The sequence below is a fragment of the Spermophilus citellus genome, assembly GCF_964194105.1.
Source record: "Spermophilus citellus genome assembly, chromosome: 1".
Taxonomy (NCBI): Eukaryota; Metazoa; Chordata; class Mammalia; order Rodentia; family Sciuridae; genus Spermophilus; species Spermophilus citellus.
The window spans coordinates 113697210-113711508 of NC_138182.1; the positions used below are offsets into that span (position 1 = coordinate 113697210).

General features: G+C 39.2%; 1 protein-coding gene and 1 pseudogene across 2 annotated transcripts in view; both read right to left on the reverse strand.

The window, feature by feature from the left end:
• Positions 1-14299, reverse strand: part of LOC308645983 (obscurin-like) — a 438916-nt gene that overhangs the window by 54202 nt on the left and 370415 nt on the right. The gene's annotated exons all lie outside the window — the stretch shown is intronic.
• Positions 10316-12433, reverse strand: LOC308646469 (melanoma inhibitory activity protein 2-like; annotated as a pseudogene). The gene has a single exon. The product of its transcript is annotated as a melanoma inhibitory activity protein 2-like (transcript).

Below are 14299 nucleotides of genomic sequence, written 5' to 3' on the forward strand. Positions count from 1 at the left end.
ACTCAGGCACCAGGGGTGGGCCTGAGCTTCTGTATTTTTTATAAGCCCCCAGGGTTTGCTAATGTTCCTGGTCTAAACAATTCGAACTGATGGTCCTTGTCTAGAAATTTCAGGGGAAATGAATGTGACATAAGGTCCTCTTTGGGTGCAGTCTTCACCTTCTTTACCTGCCTCTTTTCCCAGTGCCCTACCTGTAGTGTCTACTTAGATTACACCTGCATATGTTCATGATAAAATGGGGCACTTAGGATCCTCCATTCTCATGGGCATTTCTCATTTGCAGACCTTTTGCCTGAAGACTGCAAGCCCTACCTCTGTACTTCAACAACTGTCTACATATTAATTTTTAGAATCTCATCTTTTGGATTGTTGATTTCCATGTGAATTTCAGAATATCATTAACTCTTAGATTTCCATACTGAGTTTTCATCATATTTTATCCAGATCTTTGTGGACACAGGATGTTGATGACCACGTGAAATTCCTCTTTTTCCCTTTGGTGACAGGAAGCTACCAGTCTGGGACTAACCCCTCTACTGAGTGTTAAGGGGAAGCCAAACATATGGGCCCTACTCTGAAAAATAATACTTACTGGGTGTCTTAAAGAATCTGCAATATGTATACGGGGTAAAAATGGGAGTTCATAATCTGCTTGAATCAAAGGTATGAAATATGATATGTCAAGAACTTTGTAATGTTTTGAACAACTAATAATAAAAAATAAATTAAAAAAGATTTAAAAACTAATGTAATTAAAAAAAATTCAAAACTAATCCACTGGAAAAAAAATCAAGTTACTGTAACACAGTTGTGGAGTGTAGGAGTCCAAACTGAATTATTATAAGGTATATGCTCTGAAAGGTCTAGGGGAAATTTTTCCTTGATTCCTCTAGCTTTCAGAGGTTGTGGGGAATACTTGGCATACCTTCACATGTGCACTCATTTCTCCTTTTTCGGTCACCATTATCACATGGTGTTCTGTCTGCACAAGTATACTTGTCCAAATTTTCCTCTTCTAAGGTGATGAGTCATCAGATTATAGCCCATTCTAATTGACTATGGCCTTATATAACATTTTCATGCACAAAAACCTCATTTTCAGATGATGTAATAAGCTGATGTGCTGGGAAGGACATGACAATTCAACCCAGAGCATGTACTGAGCACTTAATGTGCGCTATTTCCTGTATTTCTCATGGCAGCACTGTGAGGTACACACAGGCATCACTCACACTAAATAAACTAGGATATGAAACTCAGTAAAGTTGTGGTCCAGCTAGAAGCACATGGAACCCACAAGATTGTACTCACAGTGTAGCTGTAGCATGGGTCCACCTGTCCCTTGAAAGAATAATTCTGTACCCCCTGCATCTCTGTAGACATGATACTGCTTCCCAGAAATGGTCCTAGAGTACTACAAAAGACTCCAAATCTTTTTAGTAGCTGCCTCTTTGAGAATCTTAGAGCAGGAATTGATGCATAAAATCAAATTGCTCAAATTTACTCATCATGTATCCCCAAAGTTACAATAAATTTAGATTACTAGAATTTCATTGAACATCCTATACAGGTTTATAGTATGAAATTTTTAAATTAATTTTCTTCACTATTTTTAGACATGTAAATGACAGAAGAGTGAATTCTGAAATACTATATATACATAGAATATAGCATATAACTTATTCTAATAAGGATCCTATTCTTATGGTTGTATATGATATGCAGTTTCACTGTGTGTATATTCATAGATGAACATAGGAAAGTTATGTTTGATTCGTTCTGTCTTTCTATTCCCATTTCTCCACCTTCCTTTTATTCCCCTTTGTCTAATTCAATCAACTTTTCTCACATCCTTGTCAACATGTTCTATTACTTGTACTCTTGATAATTGCCATTCCAACTGGAGTGAGATGGAATGACAGTGTAGTTTTAATTTGCATTTCTCTAATTTGTAGTGATGTTGAACATTTATTTCACATATTTGTTGGCCATTTGCATTTCTTTTATGATGTGCCTGTTCATTTCCTTTGCCCTTTTGGTGATTGGAATACTTGTTTGTACTGTGTTAAGTTTTATGATTTCTTTATATATCCTGGAGATGAACACTAAACCTGATGTGCAGATGCAACAATTTATCTCCCCTTGTAAGTTCTCTTCACATGCTTGATTGTTTTCTTTTCTGTGAAGAAGATTTCTAGATGGGAAACTCATGTAACTCTTGAAGCAATTCAATGATAAGTGAAATATGGAAACCAAAATATAACTTACATGTGTGTCATGCTCATTTAAAGAGCCATAATACACTCAAGAGATAAAGGCAGTGATAATCCTATTTAAAATCATGAATATAGGTTCACAAAATGTAGGCCCTTTTACCAAATCCCAGTGTCAGTAAGTCATAGAGTACAGATAGAAACCTAGTTCTCCTCTGTTATTTATGTTTTCTCTGAGGCAATCTGCAGTAACAGGCCCAACAATCTAATAAATTCAGTTTGTTTGAATAGACATTATAAGACATTCTTATTAAAACCCATCAGTCAAGATAATATGATGGTTTAACATTATGTCCTCTTTGCCAGTGTTAGATGTTGATGATTTAAAATATTGTTTAGCATTCATCACAGATTTTCTAAACACAGAAATTTGGGTGGATAAAGTAGGGGGAGAAGCTCTGCTAATGATCATATAAAACAACAAATTGATTCATTCAAAAGTTGACAGATGTTGCTGAAGAGTGTTAGAACAATCAGTGAAAGAAGCTCAAAAAACTCAGTGAGAAGTAAGCCTGTATTCTCATTTCAATTGATACATATATATAAATGTATTAATACAAACTGCCATTTGTTTTGCCTGCTTTATTTCCCCTTGTATTTCTTTACTTCAGAAGAAAAGGTTAAAGGAGAAAATGCATAAAAGTACACAGGAACAGATAAGAGAAGCAAAATCCTTAGACAACAGGCATATGGAAAAGTAAGTAAAAAGGGTCTTCTTTCCTGTACCTTATACCTAGGAATAATTTTATTGTGCTTCAGAGTAACAGATTTATAACTAGACAGGGCTCTTCTGTGAATTTCTCCACTGATTAACTTTCTAAATGATCACTAAATTTAATAGAGCTCAATCAGGGGGTACTTCAATAATAGTTTAGGCACATGCAGTGCCTTCTAGATAAAAACATAAGAGCTTAGGAGATAGTTAAAGCACCACTATGTGAATTGGCCAAGATCATTAATTTACATCACATGGTGAAAACAAAGCTTGTGTCCTGGAGGCACCTGACCTTTGTACAACAGCTGGCAAATAGTTTTCTCCTAAGAGTTGAAAGAATGTTGGGAGTTCATTTTGAAGTGTGAGGTTCCAGATTAGTTGGTATAATGATCTGTTGTTTCAAGAAGATAAAGATGGTCTGCTTCTGCACCCTGGAGGTGGTGCATCAAGAGTTATGTGGGCTCATGATTCTTTACACTCTTTACAAAGCGTGTGAGTACTTTGTAAGCTTGTTGAAAACTTATGGAAGTAAATACCATGCCCTACTGTACCTTTTGATTACTAGCACCCTGCAGAGTTGCTACAGGTGTAAGCCCTCCATTATCAGTGTTTCTTCACAAACCACTATCTGTATAAAAAGGGTTACTCTGAAAATAGAATAATTTGTTGAAACAGGAGCCTTTAGACATGAGGTAACAGGCAGTTTAAAAAAAAAAGAATTTGGAGTCATCATCAGTGATAGAGAAGACTTGCAGACTCCAGGTGTTACCAGACCCAAGTCCAGGCACCTCATCACTGGAAAACCAGTAGTCAGAAGATGTGAATTAGTGGGAAAGAAATCGGGTTTACTGAAGGTCCAGCACACTGGGGGATTGTGGGGCTGTCATCTTCATAGTGCCCTCTTGGGGATCTCAGGGACACAAAGGGTTTTTATAAAGACAGAAAGGTGGGACTGTGAGGTACTAGGAGGGAAGGTTTCTCTTAGCAGGATTTTTGTCATCCAGGGTGTGTCTCCTTTTCTTCATTTTTGAATGGACCATCACAATGGAGCTTGACTTTCTGGGGTTGGTACCTGTACTTCCTTTAAATAGACAAATTTATTTCTGCATGTAAAAAGTCACAGAAATTTACTTGCTTTGTGTTGATATATAACTAAAGACTAAGAAGAGGCATGACACATTTGATTTTATCTGAGGATCACCAGATGTTCTGGGTTTTTTAAAGGTGGTTATTTAATTAGAGTGCCATGTGAGGGACAGATAAGCCTACTAGAGTGCAGGCGGTCATTGTTTGTGGTGATGGTCAGATCATCGATGTCTGCCCTTCCCTTCTCAGGCTGACTGCTCAGCTAGAACCTTCCATCAAATACTCACTCTCCCTTCTTCTTCCTCCCTTTCTTCTTCTGGGAGAGAGATGCTAGTCTACATAGTAGAAAAACAAAACAAAAAATTACAATAAAGATTGTCCTGAGTTTATGAAATGTATCATTTTGTTATCTTCCATTTGCAAATCACAGAAAATCCAATTAAAACAGGTTTAGACAAACAAGAAAGAATAATATTTTGTATAGCTGAAGTATTCAGGGGAAGAGTGGACTGCAGATCCAGTAGCATCTAGGGACTCATCAGGGTACAATTTCTCTTCACTTTCATTTTTGCCTTCTGCTGTGCGTGTCCCATGGTCAGACAGGCTCTTCCCTCATGGAAGCAGCTCCAGCCTCATGTCACTCTGGGTTTAGAGCCAGAAGAACAGAACTTTCCTCAGGGAGTTATACAGGCCTAGATGTGTTCTAATCTTATCCTGAGCAGAAGTGGAGGGGGCCTGGGTCTTCTGGACTCAGTCCTTCTTAGGCACTTATCTACAGAAATGGCAGTGCACACAGTGGCAAGGTGACCAGCAAGTCCACTGCAGTACTCATGGACACGGGGGAGACTGTCACTGCCAGCCTGGGAAGCAGCAGGTGAGAGGAGGAGGTGCTGTGTTCAACTGATGGCAGGTTTTTCATATGTCTCCAGGAAACCATTTCAGGGCTTTAGACTGATAGCACTGGGGAGAACAGAAACTTGGTGAAGCCTCTTACAGACCTTCAGGTGGATGAGCAGACCCAGCACAAATCCTACTCCTGCTGTGAACTTCACCTTCCATTAGATTTGTGCATGGCAGTGCCACTCTTCAAGGCCACTGAGCTTATTTTCTGTGGGCTCTGAGGTCACATGGCCATTCCCCTAAACACTCCTCTGGTTGGAATTGTGTGGCTGACTCACTACCTTTCTCCTCCTCAATACCCATGATGCATTATGAACAGAGGATTTGCAAATGTGAAAATATGTGCAGACACCGTGGAGAGCAGTGTGAAGGTTCTTTGGAAGAATAAAAATAGAACAACCATATGGCCCAGAAAGACCTCTTTTGTGTACATTTAAAAGAAATGAAATCAGCATGTGGAAGAGATATCTGTACTCATGGGTTTGCTGCAACACCCTTCACAATAGGAAGGGACATAATCCATCTTAATTTCCTGTGGGTGAATGGATGGATGGATAAGCAAATTGGCAGGTGGCCTGTGGAATATTATTCAACCCAAAAAGGAAGGAGATGCCAGCACTTTCAGTAACTTGAGTGATCCTAGAGGACACTGTGCTGAATTACATAAGCCAGGCACAGAGAAATCTGGCACAAGCTCACTTACATGGGCAATCTAAAAATGTAAACTTACAGAGGCTGAGAATAAAGGGTGGTCAACAGGGGTGAGGGTGAAAAATAGGTGTTGGTCAAAGCTACATGGGCACATGTATGCCAGGTGAGTGAGACCTAGAGATCTGCACCCTAAGTGCATGTAGTTAAGAATGTGGTCTTTTGCCCTTTAAAACCTGTTCAGAGGACAGCTCTCTGGTTAAGTATTTTTGCATTACAAAGCAAAACACACAGGGGAGCATGAGGAAATGGCAGGAGGACTTGTGGCCCCAGGGTGTTCCAGGTGTGTGTAGTGGCCAGCCCACTGAGGTGCCATCAGATAGAAGGAATTATTTGTTTTTATTGTGCCTCCTACTAAGGAAGGGGTCATGAAGTGGCAGTGAAGGTGGCTTTTCCAGGGGCCAGGAGGCATCTCTTTCACCTGAGCTCCTAAGTGGACTCAGCTGCTCAGGCTGAACCCTTTCCACCTGCCCGCACCCTCCTCACTGCCTGCATCTGTGGGAGATGTGCTGCATGTGCACATAGATCTTTGGCCAAGGGGCAAGGACTGGGAATGTAGCCCTGCCCTGCTCTCCAGTCCACAATGGAATTTGAAGAAGGGTCCTGGGACTGGCTGCTGCCCTCCTCTTCTTCTCTGCTTTTCTGCTGTTCTACTTGTTTTTTTATCATAAACAGATTAGTAACAAATCCCCTGATTTTTTGGGTGTGTGTGTGTGTGTGTGTGTGTGTGTGTGTGTGTGTGTATGATAGGATGGCCTTACGCCTGAGCCTAAGCAACTCCATTTTAAAAAACCTGCAGTTTCACCAGGCACACCCACAGATCCCTCCAGTATGGCCTCAAACAGTTTCTTTCCCTTACCCTGATAAAAAGAGTGAAGCCCCTGGCAGGCTGTCCTCGTCTGATAAGAGGGAAAGGTGAGAAGATCAGGGTGGAGACCCAAAAACCAGATGTTTCTGACCACAGGGCGAATGATGTCACTGAGAAATCTGGTGGTAGCTGATAAGGATTGAAAGGGAGGTTAAAAAAAAACCCAAATTTAGTATAAGTGATAAAGCAAATGAACTGGGATTCAGCCAGCCAAAAACTGAAATCCCAGTGTCAATGGAGACCATCTGGATGTCTGGACTTTCCCCCTGTCTGGAGGTAACAAGGCTCTTTTTCCTTCCCAGTGAGTTGCTGCTAGACACAGCTAGTGGGGCGGGAGCAATATATCCCTGCTCAGAAATGACAACACCATCCCACAGCACAGCACCACTGGGGACTTGTGAAGCTATAATGAAGCACCTCTGCCCCTCAGTTGAGGGTGTTTCTAGTGGAAGTTCAGTGGGCAGTTTGAACTCCACCCAAATCTATCAGTGATGAGCTTGCATTGAGAAAGCTGGACTTCCTCCTCCATTGGGTGAAAATGGAATGTGCCTCTCACCTCCCAAAGGAGTGGTACCAATGCGACCAATGAAAATAAAGGAAGTTGGTGCCTGCATCTTCATGATGGAGTGTTAACCCTCTGTTTTCTTCTAGAAGTTGCAAGGTTTCTATTCTAATTCCCAAGTTTTGGGTTCATTTAGACTTGACTTTTGTGCAGGGTTAGAGACAGGGGTCTAGTTTCATTCTTCTACATATGCACATCCAGTTTTCCCAGCACCATTTATTCATGTGGACACAGAGGAATGGGCATGAGGGCTCACTGAAAGTGGAGTCCTCAGAACATGAGGTCCAGAGACAGCCCAGCCTCTGGAAGCACAGGCTGTACCTATAGCTTCAGGTGGGCACTGTACAGTGAGCCGGGAAGGATGGAGACAGCAAACCTGTCACTGAGGGGCTTTCATAGCTCCTTATCCTGAAGAGCAAATCATGTATGAATTTTTGCAGAAAACCCTTATGTGTATGGTCAATATTATTATGTGCTGAGGCATCACCAAGAATGAATGGGCATGTGAGAACAGAAAAGAATGGAGTCAGACTCCCTACATCACTTCATACACACACACACACACACACACACACACACACACACACACACACACACCCTCAAAATATATCACAGAACTCAATACAAAATTAAAATTACAGACTCCTAAAAAAATAAGAATACATTATTTTGGCCTTACATTTAGAAGTGGTTACTAATTTAAGGCACTAGCTATGCAATGAAAGAAGTAATAAGTAAATTAAACTTTATTGAAAATTATAGCTTTTGAGCATCAAAGAATGCACTAAAAATGAATTGACAACTCACAGAATGGAAGAAAATATTTGCAAATCATAGATTATAACTCAGAACTGATTGTTACCCCAAATATAGAAAGAACTGTTACAACTAAACAACAAAGAAAATCCAATAAAAAAGTATCCAAAGACTTGAATATGCACTTCTCTAAAGATCATTATGTTTCATAAGTAGTCATCATTTATCATTTATCATTAAGGAATTGCAAATCAAAGTCATAACAAGAGAACACTTTATGAGTAGAAGGATGGCTACAATCAATGACATGGACAATAGCATATGTTCTCAGGGACAAGGATACACTGTGACCTGGTGAAGAAATGTAAAAGATGTGCCTGCTTTCTAGCACAGTCTGGAAACTCCTTCCATGTTAAACACAGACTTACCAAATGACCCAGCAATACCACTCCTAGGTGTACATCCAAGAGAAACAAAGTTATATGAGTGTTCACAGCAGCATTATTCAAATAGCCAAAAAGTACAAGTGACTAAGTCAACAAACAAAATAGTTTAATAAATAAGGCATATCCATCTAATGGAATGTTGTTCTGCAATAGAAAGGAATGGAGTACTGATGACATGCTATGACATGAATGAACCTTGAAAATATTATGCCAACTCAAAGAAGCCAGTCACAAAAAGATAGGGTCTCACTAAGTTGCTTAAGGCACTGATTTTATCCTTGATGAAGGAAGGGTCACTTGGCACTTTGTCCCCCATGCAGACAGCCACACACCTCTCCAGGCACAGTTAGAAACATGCTTACTGAAAAGTTCCTGGGAGAAGCCAGGTTTCACAGCATGCTTTGCATGATCCTCTCCCAAGTTCCTTGATGCCACAATTCCTTTCAACACCTGTTTCTCTGCTAGGTCCTCCAGACAGAAGGCAGCATCTTCTGGAATATTCCTTGTCATGCTATGCCATTACCCTGCCCAGACTTTTCCATTCCTGCCTTCCTCTGGACCTCACCAGAGAGCCACTTTCAAGGTTGCTCAGGGCAGAGCACACTACTCTCAGGGAGCATGCCCTGCAGCCTCAGAAGATGCTCTCCTTAGAGGCATGAAATAATGGAAGAAAGGGGACTCAGGAAAAAGTGCACCATGTAATTTATATCAGAGGATTTTTCTATGGATACATAAAATATATTCATATTTTGAATAGAGGTTTACATGTTCCAAAGGAATTGTCATTTCTTATTTCCAGAAATCTGTCACTTTAAAACTCTAACAATAGGAGGCCACGTTTGTCATATTTTTGACCTTCATAAAGTTGTATGCTGAAAAAAAAAAGTTGCATGTTGTCCTCTGACCCAATATTAATATAGCTAATGCCATAATGACTCATTCAACCAAAATTTCAGGCAAGGATTTCTGAACAGCATGCCGTCACCAACCAAGCCCTCCCAAATGAATCCTCAAATGGACACCTCACCAGTCTGGATATCCCGGGATGTGGAACCATCTAAAACACCTATTGAAATTAGGCCACCTGCCATCCTTACTGAGAACCCACCTGTCTGTTTTCCTTTAGACCCACAGCTCCCTCACTGGTACCCCTGAGTTATTTATTTTCCATTTTACATGTTTGATTGTGGTTAAAATATACATGACATGAAATTTGCTATGTTAACCATTTTTAAAAATGTTTTTTTAGTTGTAGATAGACATAATACCTTTTTTTTATATGTGGTGCTTAGGCTTGAACCCAAGACCTCACATGTTCTAGTGAGTGCTCTATCACTGAGTTACAAACCCAGCCCTCATTTTTTTTTTAATATACAATCCTTTTACTCAATATGAATACTCTCTAATCCATAGCATATTTGAGGAATATTGATATCCCTGAGTGTATAAATTTAATTCATTTCAACAAAATTCTACCATACCCATTTCCTCTATTGTGGAAGAGTAGATGCTCACCAAGTGCAAGGAAATATTTCAGGCCTTTGGTAAAACCACTATAGAATCAAAGAATCCCTGTAATGAATGCAACATTAGAAAATAATTCAGGTCTAATTGTTATTGGTTATATATTTTTGGCTTGTATTTGTTTAATAATGGAGATATTCTCATTTTCTTTTAGATTATTGTTAGTGGTTATTAAAATATAATCATGAGCTGGGATTGAGGCTCAGTGGCAGAACTCCTGCCTAGCATGTGTGAGGCACTGGGTTTGATTCTCTGTACTACATATAAATAAGTGAATAAAGTAAAGGTCTATAAACAACTTTAAAAAGTTTATAAATAAAACACTTAATCATATACCTATTAGTTTCATTCCTTTTTACTATATTTCTCCACATCAGTCATATAAAAAAGACTATTTCTTTAATTATGACAGCTCAACTATCAAGAAGAGGATTCTTCTTAGTCATGGGAATTTTGATTTTTATAATAATAGCCCAATTATTTAGGTAAAGTACATATAAGTATGTACTGTATATATTTTTGTGATGCTCCACGAGTGTTTCCTGGAGGAGGTGGAGGAAGAAAAGGTCCTCTTCTCATGAACCGACTCCTTGGATCCACAGAAAACAATGGACCTCTGATTGGAGGGTAAGATGAGAAAGAAAAGCCAGAGCCAGTTGCTTGGTTTTCAGCAGGGAGAGATGAATCAGGTACATTGGAATCACCTAGATCAACTTTGGTATCATTTCTACTAGATTCCATTTCTGAATATGTAGGCCCATGCATTTTATCCAAAGGCAGCATAGTGGAACTTCTGAGTTCTGCTGATCCAGACGGTCTACCATATTTAGAATAACACCCATCTTGCCTTTGTAGAGGAAGATGTGGATCAGAATATGGTTGGCCTGGTGAAGGGATCATTATCCTATGGGCCTGTTCCCATGGATGTTCCAGGGGCCATATGTCAGAAGGTGCTCTCTGAGGATAAGTTGACTTATCACAGTTTGATTGTCTTCTTTCATTGCTAGTTGGATGGTCCAGAGGATTCTCTGGGCCCCTTGAGCCTCTTTCTCCTCCTACTGGCACCAAAGTTGAGGGTATGAGTGTAGCCTTCTTTTCCAAATGAGAAGGTCTTATTTCACATGAAGGTTGACCCAATGGTGAGGGACCATTTGGAGAATTCTTTTTGCCAAAGGCTGTATTTGAAGCATCAAGCACAGAAGGATCTTTTTCTACAAGCTTAAATTATAACTCTATTTCAGTTAATTTTTGTATATTGTGAGCATTTTTTCCTTAAATTATTGAGGTATCTTTCAGCACTCCTAGCTGCCAACTCATTACCATGAGCTTTTTTCTCATAGTAAATAATGTGCCCCTGATAAAAACAAATGGTTCTCTCCAATTCTTCTTCAAGATCTTTTGATCGCTTTCTATTGGTCTCCAGCAGTTTAGTTGTATGGCTGATCTTTTCTTCCTCTTTGAAAAGTTTCTCTTATTGCTCTACCTGGTAATTTTTCTCTCCTATTGTCTTTGGAGTTTCATTACATTTTCTTGATAGAATTCCATCACGACTTTAAGTTTCTGCTGAAGATTCTGATTCTCACTTTCAAACTGTGTATTTTCTGTTTGCAAAGATGCTTGTTCTGTCTTAAGATTTCTAATATGTTCTATTAGGTCTTCCTTCGTTTCAATTACTTCAGATAATAAAGTAAAAATTTGATTTCTTTCTCTTTCTAAGGTTTTAAAAGAGGCCTTTAGCTTCGCATCATAAACCAGTGTCTTCCAAGACCCTTTTGGCTGATCTTCTAAGTGAGCACTAATTTCTGATTAACTCTTCAATTCCAATTCCAAGCAACCATCATCTGTTAGGACTTTTTCAAGCATGGGAGCCAAATCTTTTATCTGCAGTAAGTGTTCAGTCAGAGAATTAATGTGATTTTATTTGTCTCCTAGAATTTGTTCTGCTTGTACTTTAGAGTGTTCAAATATAATTTTCTGTTTAGTAAGGCCATTCACTTTTTCTTTCCATACTTCAACTTCTTGTAAAAGCTGTTTATGACTTTCCTGAAGTCATTCAAAGCCTCTTTTATTGCTACTGTAATTCTTTCTTTATTCATTTGAAATATTCTCAAGGTTGTTTTAGCTTCAGGTATTTGTGATTCAAGGGATTTTGATTCATCTTCTAGGGACTTAATGCTTTTTGATATATCCACCATCAATTTATCCTGTTGAGAATATTTAGTTTTCTCTTCTTTTAGCTCATTTTCTAGAAAGAGTATTTCATCCTCAAGTTTAGATATGGGCCTCTCCAGTATTTCATATATTACCTCCAAGTTTTCTGTTTTTACTGACTCCTTCACCAAAATGACATCCTTTAAAGGTGACTCTAAGCCTTCATATGCTTTTTGAACAAGGCTAACATTTTCAAGCAATTGACACTTTTTCTTGAATTAGTCCAAAAAGTTTTAGAGCAAGTTTTTTTAACCTTCTCATGTAATGCCTGCTTCTCACAGACTGATAACTTCTCCACAAAAACAAGAGAACAACAAAAAATCCAATAGCTGTACATATCACCAACTCCCATGGACAGCCATAAGGACTAGGGTGTGTCTCCATGTCTTCAGTCAAGGTAGACCACAACCCTACTTACTTCTTCCAGGACCACCCCCAAGTATGGCTGAGAGACAGCTGTTGCCTCTCCATCATGCTAAGGCTACTATGGCTATTCCCTCCACAACCATACAATCCCCAGCCACACCAAAATATGCTGTGAACACTCAGGCCTTTGGTCAGGAGAAAACCTGCACCAGGCAATGGAGCAGACCATTTTGTACCAGTGAGTGGCGGGGAGGGGCTGTGGGCGTGGGCATGGGCATCCCTGGTCATGGGATCTCAGGGGCCTAGCACACTTACACTGCCTGTCAGGGAAGTCTTGGTACCTCTACTATGCTATAAATTCTGAACCAGTGAAGGTTCAAGACAGTCCAAATCAAGCCAGAGAGAAGTCTTCTCCAGGTCACCTGCCCATTGATTTGGTTTAGGCCAGGCTAAGGCAGAACTTATTATGTGCCATTCTATATAGTCATAATATCACCCAGTTTAATGTAACTAAAATTCTACAGCTCTGTAAATTTTTTAAAGAGTTAGTACACCATGTATTTATATTTATACCACTTGCCTTTTTGTTTTAATTACTCATTCCTTTCCCTCCCCTCCTGTCCCCTCTCTTTATCCTTCTTTCCTTTCTTCTTTTTCCCTTTCCTTTTCTTTCAGTGTTGGGGGTTAAACTTCAGGGCCATGTACATGCTGGACAAGCTCTCTACCACTGAGCTACTTGTTTAGCCTTGTTGACAATTTTTATAGAAGTCATCTGAATTATTCCATAGAAAAACTCTTGTGTTAGACATTTGAAAAATAATTTGAGAAGAGTTGCAAACTTGGGAATAAATCAGTTTTGATAAGTTGTTTTAAAATAGTACATGATATGTAATGTTTCTAAAAATAAATTGAGTTAGTTTTCATGTCATTTTTTGTAGACAACTATTTATTTAAGAGTCTTTGAAATCTTTTTTCAGATGTTCTTTTCACTTCTCACAGGATATAAACACTTCTAAGAAAGCTGGTCATTATAAATATATATCAAAGAGAAGGATAAGATAAATGAGATCCTGCCTCAAACAAAATAAAATAAAATGTTGTGTGGGATTCTCACACAGACAGGAGACACCAGGGTATTCAACAGGAAGCAGTGTTTATTTGTGTGCATCTAGCCTCAGTGGATTCTTATCTGAAGGCTGAACATTTAATGTAGAAAGTGATCTCTTATATATTCTAGTTAGTTCCTTTTACATACTATCTTCGTCTTCATATGAGGTAATAGACATTCCTGATTGGACATTCAATTTCTATACTACAAAGTAGCAAGAATGTTCAAGATTGATTTCTGGAGGGCTCACAATGATACAGATGGCATCATGTTCTTTTTCTTTTCTTCTGAGATATCTCTACCATAAAATGTAGCTCAGTGGTAAAGCATCCCTGGTGTCTATTCCCAGTACCAAACCAAAGCAAACCAAATAAATGCATATGCACTTAATTTAGGGCAGAGAGTTTAGCATTATAATGAGTTATAGTGAGCAAAGTTTACTCTAGGTCACTTAGAAGAGCAGCTGTGTATCTTTGACTGGTTTAAGGCCTTTTCTAAAGAGCAGATTCTGAAACAAAGAAACAACTTCAAGTGAAGTTAGCCGTGAGCAACTCTCTGCCTGCAATCACAAGTGTTCCTAAGTTTCTGCCTGTTGGCTGAACACTTTGTAGGCCATTTCCTAGTGGGGAGAAAAGTCTGAAGGGGGAGAAAACTTGAATTCTTGGGTGATTCCCTTCTTATTTGGCTATTCTAATCAACTTTCTGTCAGTACCTCCAGTATCTAACATGCAGAGAGGTTGAATAGCCTCCAAATCTGGATCTTTGAGAACTGATCC